Source organism: Sminthopsis crassicaudata, chromosome 3 (genome assembly GCF_048593235.1).
Source record: "Sminthopsis crassicaudata isolate SCR6 chromosome 3, ASM4859323v1, whole genome shotgun sequence".
Taxonomy (NCBI): domain Eukaryota; kingdom Metazoa; phylum Chordata; class Mammalia; order Dasyuromorphia; family Dasyuridae; genus Sminthopsis; species Sminthopsis crassicaudata.
The window spans coordinates 646,311,598-646,324,326 of record NC_133619.1 but is presented as its reverse complement, the minus strand read 5'-3'; the positions used below and the strand labels follow the sequence as shown (position 1 = coordinate 646,324,326).

Genomic DNA, 12,729 nt, shown 5'->3' with positions numbered 1-12,729 from the left:
CTTCAACTCCCAGATGACTGGCTAGAACTTTAGCTGAAAAGTCTCTGACCTTTTTTCTCTTATATCTCCCTTATTTCAAGCTTCCATTATGGTGCAAAGTTATTTTCCACTACTCAGAAGACACAAAGGACAGAGTATACTGCCCGCAGTCAGGAAAACTTGAATGGAAAATCACTCAGACATTTTTCACCTTGGTGAAACTAGGCAAGTCACTGTCCCTCTGTTTTCTTCTGTTACTTTTCCATACACTTAGAATACTAATAGTACCTCCTACTTGCTATGGTTGTTGTAAAGAAGAAATATTGTTTGTGTATCACTTGGACAATAAATGATATTATATGAAGGTTAGCTATTAATGCTGTGATTAAGAGGGAGAAACTTTGAAACACAAGGTTTGGCAATGTTAAATGTTGAAAACTATCATTGCTTGTATTTACAAAAAAAAAAAAAAATACTACCAGTAAAAAAATTCTGGATTGATTTTTGACCTAAAGTTACCTAAAATAGGAGAGAAGATTAGAAATAAAAAGTCCCACTTTCTCTTCATAAAACTCAAACACCTTTCACAGGAAAATCAACCAAAAGCAACTTGGAGAGAAACCAGCACTTTTGCCTTTCAAGCAATTTACTTACAGGGTCATTGTAAGATATCTGAAATCAGTGAAATGAGCAGAACTAGCAGATCATTAGACACTTCAACAACAATACTGTATGAGGGTGTATTCTGATGGAAGTGGGGTATCTTCAACAAAGAGAAAATCTAATTCAGGTCCAATTGATCAATGACGGACAGAATCAGCTACACCCAGGGAAGGAACACTAGGAAATGAGTGTAAACTCTTTGCATTTTTGTTTTTCTTCTCAGGTTATTTTTACCTTCTGAATCCAATTCTTCTGGTTCAACAAGAAATTTGGATCTGCACACATACATTGTATCTAGGATATTCTATAACATATTTAACATCTATGGGACTGCCTGCCATCTAGGGAAGGGGAAGGAGGGGAAAATTTGGAACAGAAGTGAGTGCAAGGGATAATGTTGTAAAAAATTACCCATGCATATGTACTGTCAAAAAGAAGTTATAAGTATAAAATTATTTTAAAAAATAAAGTAAAGTTTAAAAAAAATTAAAAAAAGAAAAACTGGAGAAAATTCATTCTATGCAACAAGAAATTCAGTTTTGCCCAGAGATTCTACTAAAAAGCTATTAGAAATAATCCACACCTTTAGCAAAGTTGCAGGATACGAAATAAGCCCACACAAACCATCAGCATTCTAATAGATCACTAACAAAATCCAACAGTTACAACTACAAAGAGTAATTCCATTTAAAGTAACTACTGATAGTATAAAATATTTAGGAATCTATCTGCCAAGGGAAAATCAGAAACTATATCAGCAAAACTATAAAACACTTTCCACACAAATAAAGTCAGATCTACTCAATTGGAAAAAGATTAAATGCCCTTGGATTGGGTGAGCAAATATAATAAAAATGATAGTACTATCTAAACTAATATATTTATTTAGTACTCTACCAATCTAAACTAATCTATTTATTTAGTACTATACCAATCGGACTGCCAAAAAAATATTTTAATGAACTAGAAAAGATAACAACAAAGTTCATATGGAAAAACAAAAGGTCAAGAATTGCAAGGGAATTAATTAAAAAAAAAAAAAAATCAAATGGAGGTGACCTAGCTGTACCATATCTAAAATTATATTATGAATTAGCGGTTACCAAATTTGAACTGGCTAAGAAATAGACTAGTTGATCAGTGGAATAGGTTAGGTTCAAAACAAAAAACAGCTAATAACTTCAATAATCTAGTGTTTGACAAACCCAAAGATTCCAGCTTTTAGAATAAGAACTCACTGTTTGACAAAAATTGCTGGGAAAATTGGAAATTAGTGTGGCAGAAACTTGGCATTGACTCATACTTAACACCATACACCAAGATCAAGTCAAAATGGGTTCATGCCATAGGCATAACGAATGAGATTATAAATAAATTAGAAGAGCATAGGATAGTTTACCTCTCAGACCTGTACAAAAGGAAGGACTTATGACTAAAGAATAATTAGAAATCATTATTGATCACAAAATCAAAAAATTTGATTATATCAAATTAAAAAGGTTTTGTACAAACAAAACTAATGCAGACAAGATTAGAAGGGAAGTAATAAACTGGGAAAACAATTTTACAATTAAAGGTTCTGATAAAAGCCTCATTTCCAAAATATATAGAGAATGAACTCTAATTTATAAGAAATCAAACTATTCTCCAATTGATAAAAGGTCAAACGATATGAATAGACAATTCTCAGATGAAGAAATTGTAGCCATATGGAAAGATGCTTCAAGTTATTGTTAATCAGAGAAATGTAAATTAAGACAACTCTGAGATACCACTACATACTTGTCAGATTGGCTAGAATGACAGGGAAAGATAATGCAGAATGTTGGAGGGGATGTGAGGAAATTGGGACACTGATACATAGTTGGTGAAATTGTAAATACATCCAGTCATTTTGGAAAGCAATTTGGAACTATGCTCAAAGAGTTCTCATACTGTGCATACCCTTTGATCCAGCAATATTACTACTGGGCTTATATCCCAAAGAGATTTTAAAGAAGGGAAAGGGACCTGTATGTGCAAGGTTTGCGGCAGCCCTCTTTAGAGTGGCCAGAAACTGGAAACTGAGTAATGCCCATCAATTGGAAAATGGCTGAATAAATTGTGGTATATGAATATTATTGTTCTGTAAGAAATGACCAACAGGATGATTTCAGAAAGGCCTGGAGAGATTTTCATGAACTGCTGCTGAGTGAATTGAGCAGAACCAGAAGATCACTATACACTTCAACAACAATACTTTATGAAGATATATTCTGATAGACAAGGCGCTTTTCAACAATGAGATGAACCAAACCAGTTCCAATAGAGCAGTAATGAGGTGAACCAGCTACACCCAGTAAAAGAACTCTGGGAGTTGACCATGAACCACAACATAGAATTCCCAATCCCTATGTTTTTGTCTGCCTACATTTTTGAATTCCTTAACAGGCTAATTGTACATTGTTTCAAAGTAAGATTCTTTTCGTAAAACAAAACACATGTTGGGACATGTATACATATGTTGTATTTAACTTATACTTTAATTTATTTAACATATATTGGTGAACCTGCCATCTGGTGGAAGGGGTGGGGGGAAGGAGAGGAAAAGGTGAAACAAAAGGTTTTGTAATTGTCAATGCTAGAAAATAACCTATGCATAAAATTTTTGCAAAAATTAATTTATTAATAATAAAAAAAAAGAAATTTGGTTCTGCACTCATATATTGTATCTAGGATAGATTATAACATGTTCAACATGTATAAGACTGCCTGCTATCTAGGGGAAGGGGTGGAGGGAAGGAAGGGGAAAATTGGAACAGAGGTGAGTGCAAGGGATAATGCTGTAAAAAATTACCCATGCATATGTAGTGTCAAAAAAAAATGTTATAATTATAAAATAAAAACAATAAAAATTAAAAAAAAAAGAAAAAGAAAAAGAAAAACTGGAGAACAAATCAGGAAGTAATATAAGAAATTTGACATTTCCTAAAAGCTATAATTTTTAAAAGAATCTGGATACAATATTTCAAGAAATTAAGAAAATTGCTCTGAAGTTCTAGAACAAGCAGGTAAAGGGGGAAAAGAAAAAAATCGACTGTTCAACAACTGAAAGAGATCAGAGGAAAAGTGCTAGGAATATCCTAGCAAGGTTTAAAAATTCCCAGATTAATGAGAAAATATTGCAATCTAACCAGAAAATAAGACAATAAAATAATGTAGAAATAGTCAAGATTTCACAAAACTGAGCAGTTTCTGCTCTAAAAGACCATAGGTTTGGTTACATTAAATCTCATAGAACAAAAGAACTGCAGTTACATCCAGAATAATTTACCCAGAAAGTTGAATATAATCTGGAATGAGGGGGGGAAATGGACATTTGATAAACTGAATAGCTTTCAAGTATTTGTAACAAAAAGAGCAGAACTCAATGGAAAACTGAAGACTACCTATTTACTTATAGATGTGAAAATGTTAACAATATAAATGTAGGTAGTTTAAAAGACTGGGCCTGAGTCTTGTATGATAGGGTAGGAAAAGGTGAAAGGGAACAATTATAAAAATTGGGCAAGAGGAAGAACTAATACTGAGAAAGCAGATGGGGAGGAGGTTGGAGAGCTGGTAATATTGTAACTTTATTCTCTGAATTTACCAGAAAACAATATATACATTCAGAAGGATGTAGAAGCCTTCTAAATATATAGAGGTGAGGAAACTGGGAGATGGGATGGGGGAGGAACTTTTAGCTGGATGGGATGGGGAGAGTATCAGAGAAGATCAAATGACAGGGCAAAATCAAGGTTGAGACAGACAATGGTGAGTAAATATAAGATGGAAAGACAATCAGTTGTATAGATTGGATGTTTAAAGTGGTTCTTTGTAATAGCAAACACCTGGAAATTGCAGTGATTCCGCCTTTAGTCTGTATTTATTTTAAATTGAAAATTCCATTATTAGAAATTAGAGACACTAGGTCTTGCAATACTAAGAATCCTGAGAATGGACTCAAGAAAGGTTGATTTCAAATGCATCCTCATATTCTTACTAGCTGTGTGTCCCAGGACACATTATTTCATAGATGTATGCCTCAGTTTCCCCAATTATTAATAGGGAAAATGATAAGACCAAAGGTAGGTTGTGGGGTTCAAATGAGAAAATATTTATATACTTAGCAGAGTGCCTGCCACATAGTAAGTATATACAGATTATCTCTTTCGCTTCTTTTCTTAGTAACTGCACTGGAATTTGAGGGTCCAAGGAAGGAAGTATAAGGACAAATTTCTAAAAGCAGACAGCATTAGGAACAAGGAGGGCCTATTTATGCTTGATAACAAGAAGACCTTTCTAAGTCTAGACCTATCCCAATAAGGAAGAGGTTCCCTTGACAGGTGGAGGGTTCCCTTCACTACACGACTTCAAGAAAAGGCTGCAGGAGCAGCTTTCAGAGACTTTGTAGACGAAATTCTCATCTGGTTAGAAGTTACACTAGATATCATTTCTCAGATTAGCTCCTATTAAGAAATTCTTTAATGCTGTATTGCTTTTTACACATTGCAGAAACTAGACACTGACCAAGATCTAACACTCTATACCTAGATAAAGTCAGAATGAGTTCTTGATTCAGATATAGTGCATGATACTATAAACAAATTAGGAGAACAAGGGATAGTCTGCCTGTCAGACCTGGGGAGAACAAAGGCATTTGTGGCCAAAGAAGAACTAGAGAATATTAACACACACAAAATGGATAATTTTGATTACATTCAATTAAAAAGGTTTTACACAAATAAAAGGGCTAGCAGTGCTGACCAGACATTGTGCTGGGCTGTGGCTGTGGACAAGGAGGAATGAGCACTTGATAAGAAAGTGCAGTACTTTAGGGAGCAAAAACATTTCCAGGACAGCAGTTGAGCATGTGCCTTAGGTGAGAACTGATATTGAGGTTGAGTGCCTAGAAAAGAAAATTTAGGATGAATAATCAAAGGAAAAAGAACCTCAAAATAGCTACTTTGCTATAAAAGAAGATCACAATTGATATCCAAAATATAGTGAGGTTAAAAAACAAGCCATTCCTATCCTAAAGGGTAACTTCAAATATACACGACAAGCCCAAAAGGAGTTCCTGAAAGAACATAAAAAGGAATTCAAAAATCAAATAAGAGATCAAGGAAATATAAGGAGGGGAAATGAAAGCAACACAAGAAATTATGAAAAATAAATTCATCAATTTGTAAGAGGTAATAAAAAATTCTTGAAAAATAGAATTGAAGAGGACTCGAGTGACATTATATGACACCAAAAAATAATTAAACTAGAAAACAAAGAGAATCTGAAACATCTCATTAGAAAAGCTGGAGGACAGATCAAGGAGAGACAATATAAGAATTGGTGGACTATCTAAAAGTTATTATTTAAAGAACAATCTGGCTACAATACTTCAAGAAATCATGAAAGAAAATTGCCTGGAAGTTCTAGAACAAGCAGGTAAAGGGGGGAAGAAAAAAAATCAACTGTTCAGCATCTGAAGAGATCACAGGAGAAAACCTTACAAGAATATCCTAGCAAAACTTCACAATTCCCAGATTAAGGAGTATACACTGCAATCCAAGCAGAAAATAAGAGAGACTTGGACACTACTAAAATAGTCAGGATTTCACAAAACCAGCAGCTTCAACTCTAAAAGACCATGGCTTTGGTTACATTAAATTTCAAAGAACAAAACACCTGGACTTGCATCCTGCATAATTTACCCAGAAATCTGCAATGTGGAATGAGGGGGGAAATAGACATATGACAAACTGTATTTGTAACAAAAAGGCCAGGATTCAATGGAAAATGTAATATAAAAGATCCAGAAAAAAGGAAAACATTAAGGACTAATTACAATGTGCTCATTAAGGCCAATTATTTTCTTAGATATGAGAATATGTTATCAGTATAAAATCCTAAAAGTTTGGGATTAAAATGTGTATGTCCAGGCAGGAAAGGGTAAAAGGAAACAATTACAAAAATTAGGCAAAAGGAAAAAGTACAACTGAGAAGTGGGGGAGGGGAGGTGAAGAGCTGGTAACAAGGTAACATTCCTCTCTGAATTTAGGAGGAAACAATGTATGCATGGGGAAGGATGTAGAAGCCTTGTGAATATGAAATAAACTTTGGGGAGGGAACGATGGCTCTGGATGGAGGCGCCAGGGAAGCTGGGGAAGCCTGGGATCTGGTCCCCTAAGGGTGGGGATAGTGAGGGCTTTAAAAGAGGGGGCAGGGAAGCAGGAGGAAAGGAGAGCCCAGGTAAGATGTGGGAGAGAGAAATATTGACCCACCTCAGGGTAAGGAGATCAGGGACACTGGAGGGGCAGAAGGCTTGGGGGGACTCGGATCGCGGGAAAGCAGCGGTGACTGTGCCCTGAGTCTTCCTAGGAGCTGGGGAGCGTGCCTGGGACCCTCTGATAGAGATTAGACTTTGGTGACTCTAAAGTGAGCCAAGAAGGAGCCATGGTCTGGGGGATGGGGGGAGAGAGGCAGAGCCAGGCAGGAGTTTTGGGGCCCACGTCCAGAGTGGGTCCTCAGGGCAGGCAGAACTCTTGAATCTATTCGGGGCCCAAGTCGGAAGACAGAAGCACCACGTTTCTAACCGGGATCCAGGAACAAGGCGGGAGTCCCGGGTCCTTGTGGGCAAGGTCAGAAATTGGGAAAAAGTGAATCGGTGATAAATCCGGGGACGGTAACGTCTGACGTTTGGGAAGTTCTGGGGTGAGAAAAAAAGGAATAGGGAGGGGGGGGCTGGGAAGGGAGGGCTTGTCCGAGTCTGGCAGAGCAGCACGTTCCTGGTGCAGCTGAAGGTCAGATGATCCCCCATTAGCAAAGACAAAGGCAACTAGCAACAGCTCAGAGGCGGGCGGGGCGGGGGGGAGCGGGGGGAAGGGGAGGGTAGATATGCCGGGAGGTGGACAAACCTACCTGGGACCTGCCCCTACAGAACTGGCTAGCAAGAGGCAGAGAGATCTCAAGTCCAGCAGTCCCAGGTTCCAGCCAGCTCTCTGGAGGAGATTTCTCCCGGGCCCAAGAGTTCCCACCTTAGCCAGCCCTGAGACTTCCCAAAATGAGCGGACTCCTACTATGACTACCAAGAGCAGGAAGTCAGGCCCGGAGCTGCTTCCCCGCCCCAAACCCCGCCCCTATCGCGTGAAATGTCTTCACCGCGGGAGAGGCCCAAAGTCTGCCCTGGACTCCGCCCAGGCTTCCAAACTCCACCCCAAGGCTCCTATTCCACCTGGATCACCACCCACCAGGCTGTTCCGCTCTGAGATCTCCTCCCCCAGGCCGCCTCCTTTTCCCACTCTCATTCACAGCTTTGGGGCTGATTCCTTCCTCTGTGGAGCTGAAAGGGTGGCTGGAATAAGCCTGGGCCGCAGCCAAATAGAAAGTAGTGGGTCCCATGTTAGAGGTGCTGACTGCTACTCGACTTTGGGAACATTGGGGATCCTATTTACCTTCAACTGTTTACCCAGATTGGATTGGATTTTCTCCCAATCTAAATTAGAATGAGGGCTCTCTTAAAGAGACTTGTTCTTCCATCATAATAATAGGGATGTTTGAGCCTCTTCAGGGAGATCACTAAAAATGAAACATTGAGGTGATATGAGTAGGAGCTGTAGGAAAAAACATTCAGCATAATTGGATCAGAATATAACTCCATCCTACTCTGAAGGCAGTGTGTCCAAAGGGTCAAATGATCAGAAGGATCAAGTGATTTTTCTAAATGTGTGATTCAGAAATGGTGAAGGACCACCCTTTAATAAAAAAAAAGCTGAAGAGATCTCTAGATGGAAAGCCAAGTGTATTATACATTCTCTCCAAAATGGGGAGTCTCAACTGTGGAGCAGACACTAGAAGGGAAGAAACACCTTCAGGGGCAGGGTTAACACTTTTAATCCCTAATGTATATACCCCCTCCCATCACTGACCCTCATCCTCATTGGCTGAGGATCTTACATTCTAAACAAGGGAACTACCCCAGAAATTGACCTTGACCATTAAGTACCTAGTTGCCCATATTTGGCTGAAATAGGGAGAAAATTATGTCATGGGAGAATAGCAGGAAAGAGAATTTAAGTATGCCCTTGACTTAATCTTCAAAGTCCTTCAGGCCTACTCAAACTCTGAAGTAGATGGATCCTTACTGGATATCAGATAGCAGAAAGGGATTTACCTTACCACTTTCCAAATTTCTCCTCATCACCTGGCAATTACATTGGAGCTGCTTGAACTGGACACTGCCCTTCTGTTGGGTTAAAAAAGCTTGTATTATCCCCAATTGTATCCCTTTCTGCTATCTGATTGCTTTTTTGCTGAGTGATCACATCAGAGTCCTGAACTTCTAAAGGTGTAACCTTGGTTGCCATCATGCCCTATTTGGGGCCCTGAAGCTGGGCCCCATCTCTCATTTCCCTGGGACAATCTACATTCTGAGTCCCAGTGGAAAACTCTGTTGCATTTTGGACACAGAGTTTTGGGTCTTCTCTCACCCTGTCTTCTCACTCTATCTCTATACCTACATTGGACTCTCAGATGTACTATTTTTCCACACTGAAAACATTGGCGAGTCTCTCTAGAAGTCCCTTGCCAAGAGAAACCCTGTCTTTCCATGTCCATCATAGTCTGGGTGTAATAAGTATTTGTGCCCACTGTGGCACAGCATCTCATGATCTCCTCTAAAGGAGCATCTTTGTGCAGTCCCCATATAATTCTTCTGCAAACCTCATTAGCAGTTTCCTTAACCAGATGTCTGGTCATTATTTCTGTAGCTTCATTTTCTCCAATGGTTCTTTTGACAGCTGTTTGAAAACATCCCACAAAATCTGCAAAAGTTTCATTGGGACCTTGCTCTATTTTTATGAAGGCTTCCCCTCAATCTTTCCCTGGGAGGGAACCCCAAGCTTTTATTGCAGCAGTAGCAATTTGTTCATACACTTCTATGGGGTATTTAGTCTGTGCTGAATTATCTGCATACTGACCTTCACCTGATAGTCAAAAGTAATTTATATGTTAACTCCAATTTACTTATTGCAACAACTCATAACTCATGATACTCTGAAAGCCACAAAAAAGTTTTGTCCATTGCAGATGATATGATGGTATACTTAGAGAACCCCAAAGCTTTTGCTTAAAAGCTATTAGAAATAATTCATAACTTTAGCAAAATTCCAGGATACAAAACAAATGCACATAAACCCTCAGCATTTTTATATATTACCAACAAAATCCAACAGCAAGAGATACAAAAAGAAATTCCATTCAAAATAACTGTGGATACTATAAAATATTTAGGAATCTAGCTAACAAAGTAAAGTCAGGAATTATATGAGCAAAATTACAAAACACTTGCCACAAAAATAAATTTAAAAATGAAATAGATTTAAATAATTAGAAAAATATTAAATGCTCTTGAATATGCCTAGCGAATATAATAAAGATGACAATAATCCCTAAACTAATATATTTACTTAGTGCTATACCAATCAGACTCACAAGAAACTATTTTAATGACCTAGAAAAAATAACAACAAAATTCATATGGAACAACAAAAAGTCTAGAATTTCAAGGGAATTAATGAAGAAAAAAAAGTCAAATGAAGGTGGCCTAGGTGTACCTGATCTAAAACTGTATTATAAAGTAGCAGTCACCAAAATCATTTGGTATTGACTAAGAAATAGACTAGTTGATCAGTGGAACAGGTTAGGTTCACAGGACAAGATAGTGAATAAATATAGAAATCTAGTGTTTAACAAACACAAAGATCCCAACTTTTGGGATAAGAATTCATTATTTGACAAAAACTGCTGAGAAAACTGGAAATTATTATGGCAGAAAATAGGCATGAACCCACGCTTAATACCACATACCATGATAGGATCAAAATGGGTCCATGATTTAGGCATAAAGAACGAAATCATAAATAAATTAGAGGAACATAGGATAGTTTACCTCTCAGACTTGTGGAGGAGGAAAGAATTTGTGACCAAAGGAGAACTAGAGATCATTATTGATCACAAAACAGAAAATTTTGATTACATCAAATTAAAAAGCTTTTGTACAAACAAAACCAATTCAAAGAAGATTAGAAGGGAAGTAACAAATTGAGAAAACATTTTTACAATTAAAGGTTCTGATAAAGGCCTCATCTCCAAAATATACAGAGAATTGACTCTAATTTATAAGAAATCAAGCCATTCTCCAATTGATAAATGGTCAAAGGATATGAACAGAGAATTTTCAGATGATGAAATTGAAACTATTTCCACTCATATGAGTGTTACAAATCACTATTGATCAGAGAAATGCAAATTAAGACAACTCTGAGATACCACTACACACCTGTCTGATTGGCTAAGATGACAGGAAAAGATAGTAATGAATGTTGGAGGGGATGTGGGAAAACTGGAACACTGATGCATTGTTGGTGGAGTTGTGAAAGACTCCAACCATTCTGGAGAACAATCTGGAATTATGCCCAAAAAGTTATCAAACTGTGCATACCCTTTGATCCAGCAATGCTACTACTGGGCTTATATCCCAAAGAAATAATAAAGAAGGAAAAGGGACCTGTGTGTGCCAAAATGTTTGTGGAAGTCCTTTTTGTAGTGTTTAGAAACTGGAAAATGATTGGATGCTCATCAATTGGAGAATGGTTGGGTAAATTATGGTATATGAATGTTATGGAATATTATTGTTCTGTGAGAAATGACCAATAGGATGAATACAGGGAGGCTTGGAGAGACTTACATGAACTGATGCTGAATGAAATAAACAGAACCAGGAGATCATGGTACACTTCAACAAAAATACTCTATGAGGATGTATTCTGATGGAAGTGGATATCTTCAACAAAAAGAAGATCTAACTCAGATCCAATTGATCAATGATGGACAGAATCTGGATGTAGATCCAGAAAAGGAAATGAATGTAAACTGCATTTTTTTTTCTTCCCAGGTTATTTTTACCTTCTGAATCCAATTCTTCCAGTGCAAAAAAAAAAAAAAAAATCGGTTCTACACCCATATATTTAATATGTATGGGATTGCCTGCCATCTAGTGGAGGGAATTGAAGGAAGGAGGGGAAAATTTGGAACAGGAGGGTGCAAGGGATAATGTAAAAAATTACCCATGCATATGTACTGTCAAAAAAAAAAAAAAGTTATAATTATAAAATTAACAAAACAAATGTTAAAAAAAAATTAAAAAAAAAAAGTTTTGTCCAGTGTTAGGATTACCAGGTGGGAATTCAGGTTTTCTGGAGAGTGACAAGGTGAGAATTCAGGTTGTCTGGACAATTACAAGATGAGAACTCAGGTTGACTTGACAGTTCTCTGGCTCAGACCTTTGGTTGGGGCCTTTAAAGGAAGTTTACACCTTAGGAATTCTAAGAGGAGCAAGTTCATTGGTTGAAGTAATGTTTCCCAGAAGCCCTTGCATTATCCCATGCCCATTCTCTGGGAGGATAAAAGGAGGGAAGCATTGGGTCTGAGAGAATGACTCTGGGATAAAGTTTTGACGCCAGGCAGGCTGAAAGGAGGCCAGTCTGATTTGGGGAAGGACAAGAGTTGGAGGAGATTCAGAGCTCCCAAGAAACCTGCACACAGAGGAAAAGATTTTACAGATCTCCTCCCAGAGAAGGATTATAATTGAGCAGACGGCCAGACCCTCACAATTCAAGAACATTACAGTCCAGGTCCTAAATATATCCCTGCTATGGATTTCTAATCACTGGGGGTTAAGATTTCATAAGCCAAATTATCTAGTAACAGCTTAACATAAGACAACATAGTCATGTAAAGAGTACAACACTTTTTCAAATCCTTAATTTTTTCCAGATCCAAAGAAGTGTGTCTTCTCCTTTGTTGACCTGAAGAGTCAAGCTCTTCAATGGCAGGGTATGCATTTATTAAATCAGATATATCCTGTCCTTTTTTAGCCTTAACCAATGACTTATGTAATCTTGTCATAGGCTGATTGTTGTTGCTGATTTTGTTACTGCCTGTCCCCCTCCTCCTTTTCCCTCCACCCATGAAGAGTTAATTGAGGGAAGTAGATCAGGGAATGGGGAATGC

General features: G+C 37.7%; 1 protein-coding gene across 4 annotated transcripts in view; it reads right to left on the bottom strand.

Annotated features, from left to right (window-relative positions):
- Positions 1 to 7,778, bottom strand: part of LOC141564989 (uncharacterized) — a 138,068-nt gene extending 130,290 nt beyond the window's left edge. For 2 of the 4 annotated variants that reach the window (XM_074307914.1, XM_074307910.1), the window contains exon 1: positions 7,579 to 7,709. The gene's annotated coding sequence lies outside the window, so the exon portion shown is untranslated. Of the gene's footprint in view, positions 1 to 7,578 lie in introns of all 4 variants that reach the window. The other 2 variants (XM_074307912.1, XM_074307909.1) reach the window with 2 other exon arrangements.
- Between the last annotated feature and the right edge of the window lie 4,951 nt (positions 7,779 to 12,729).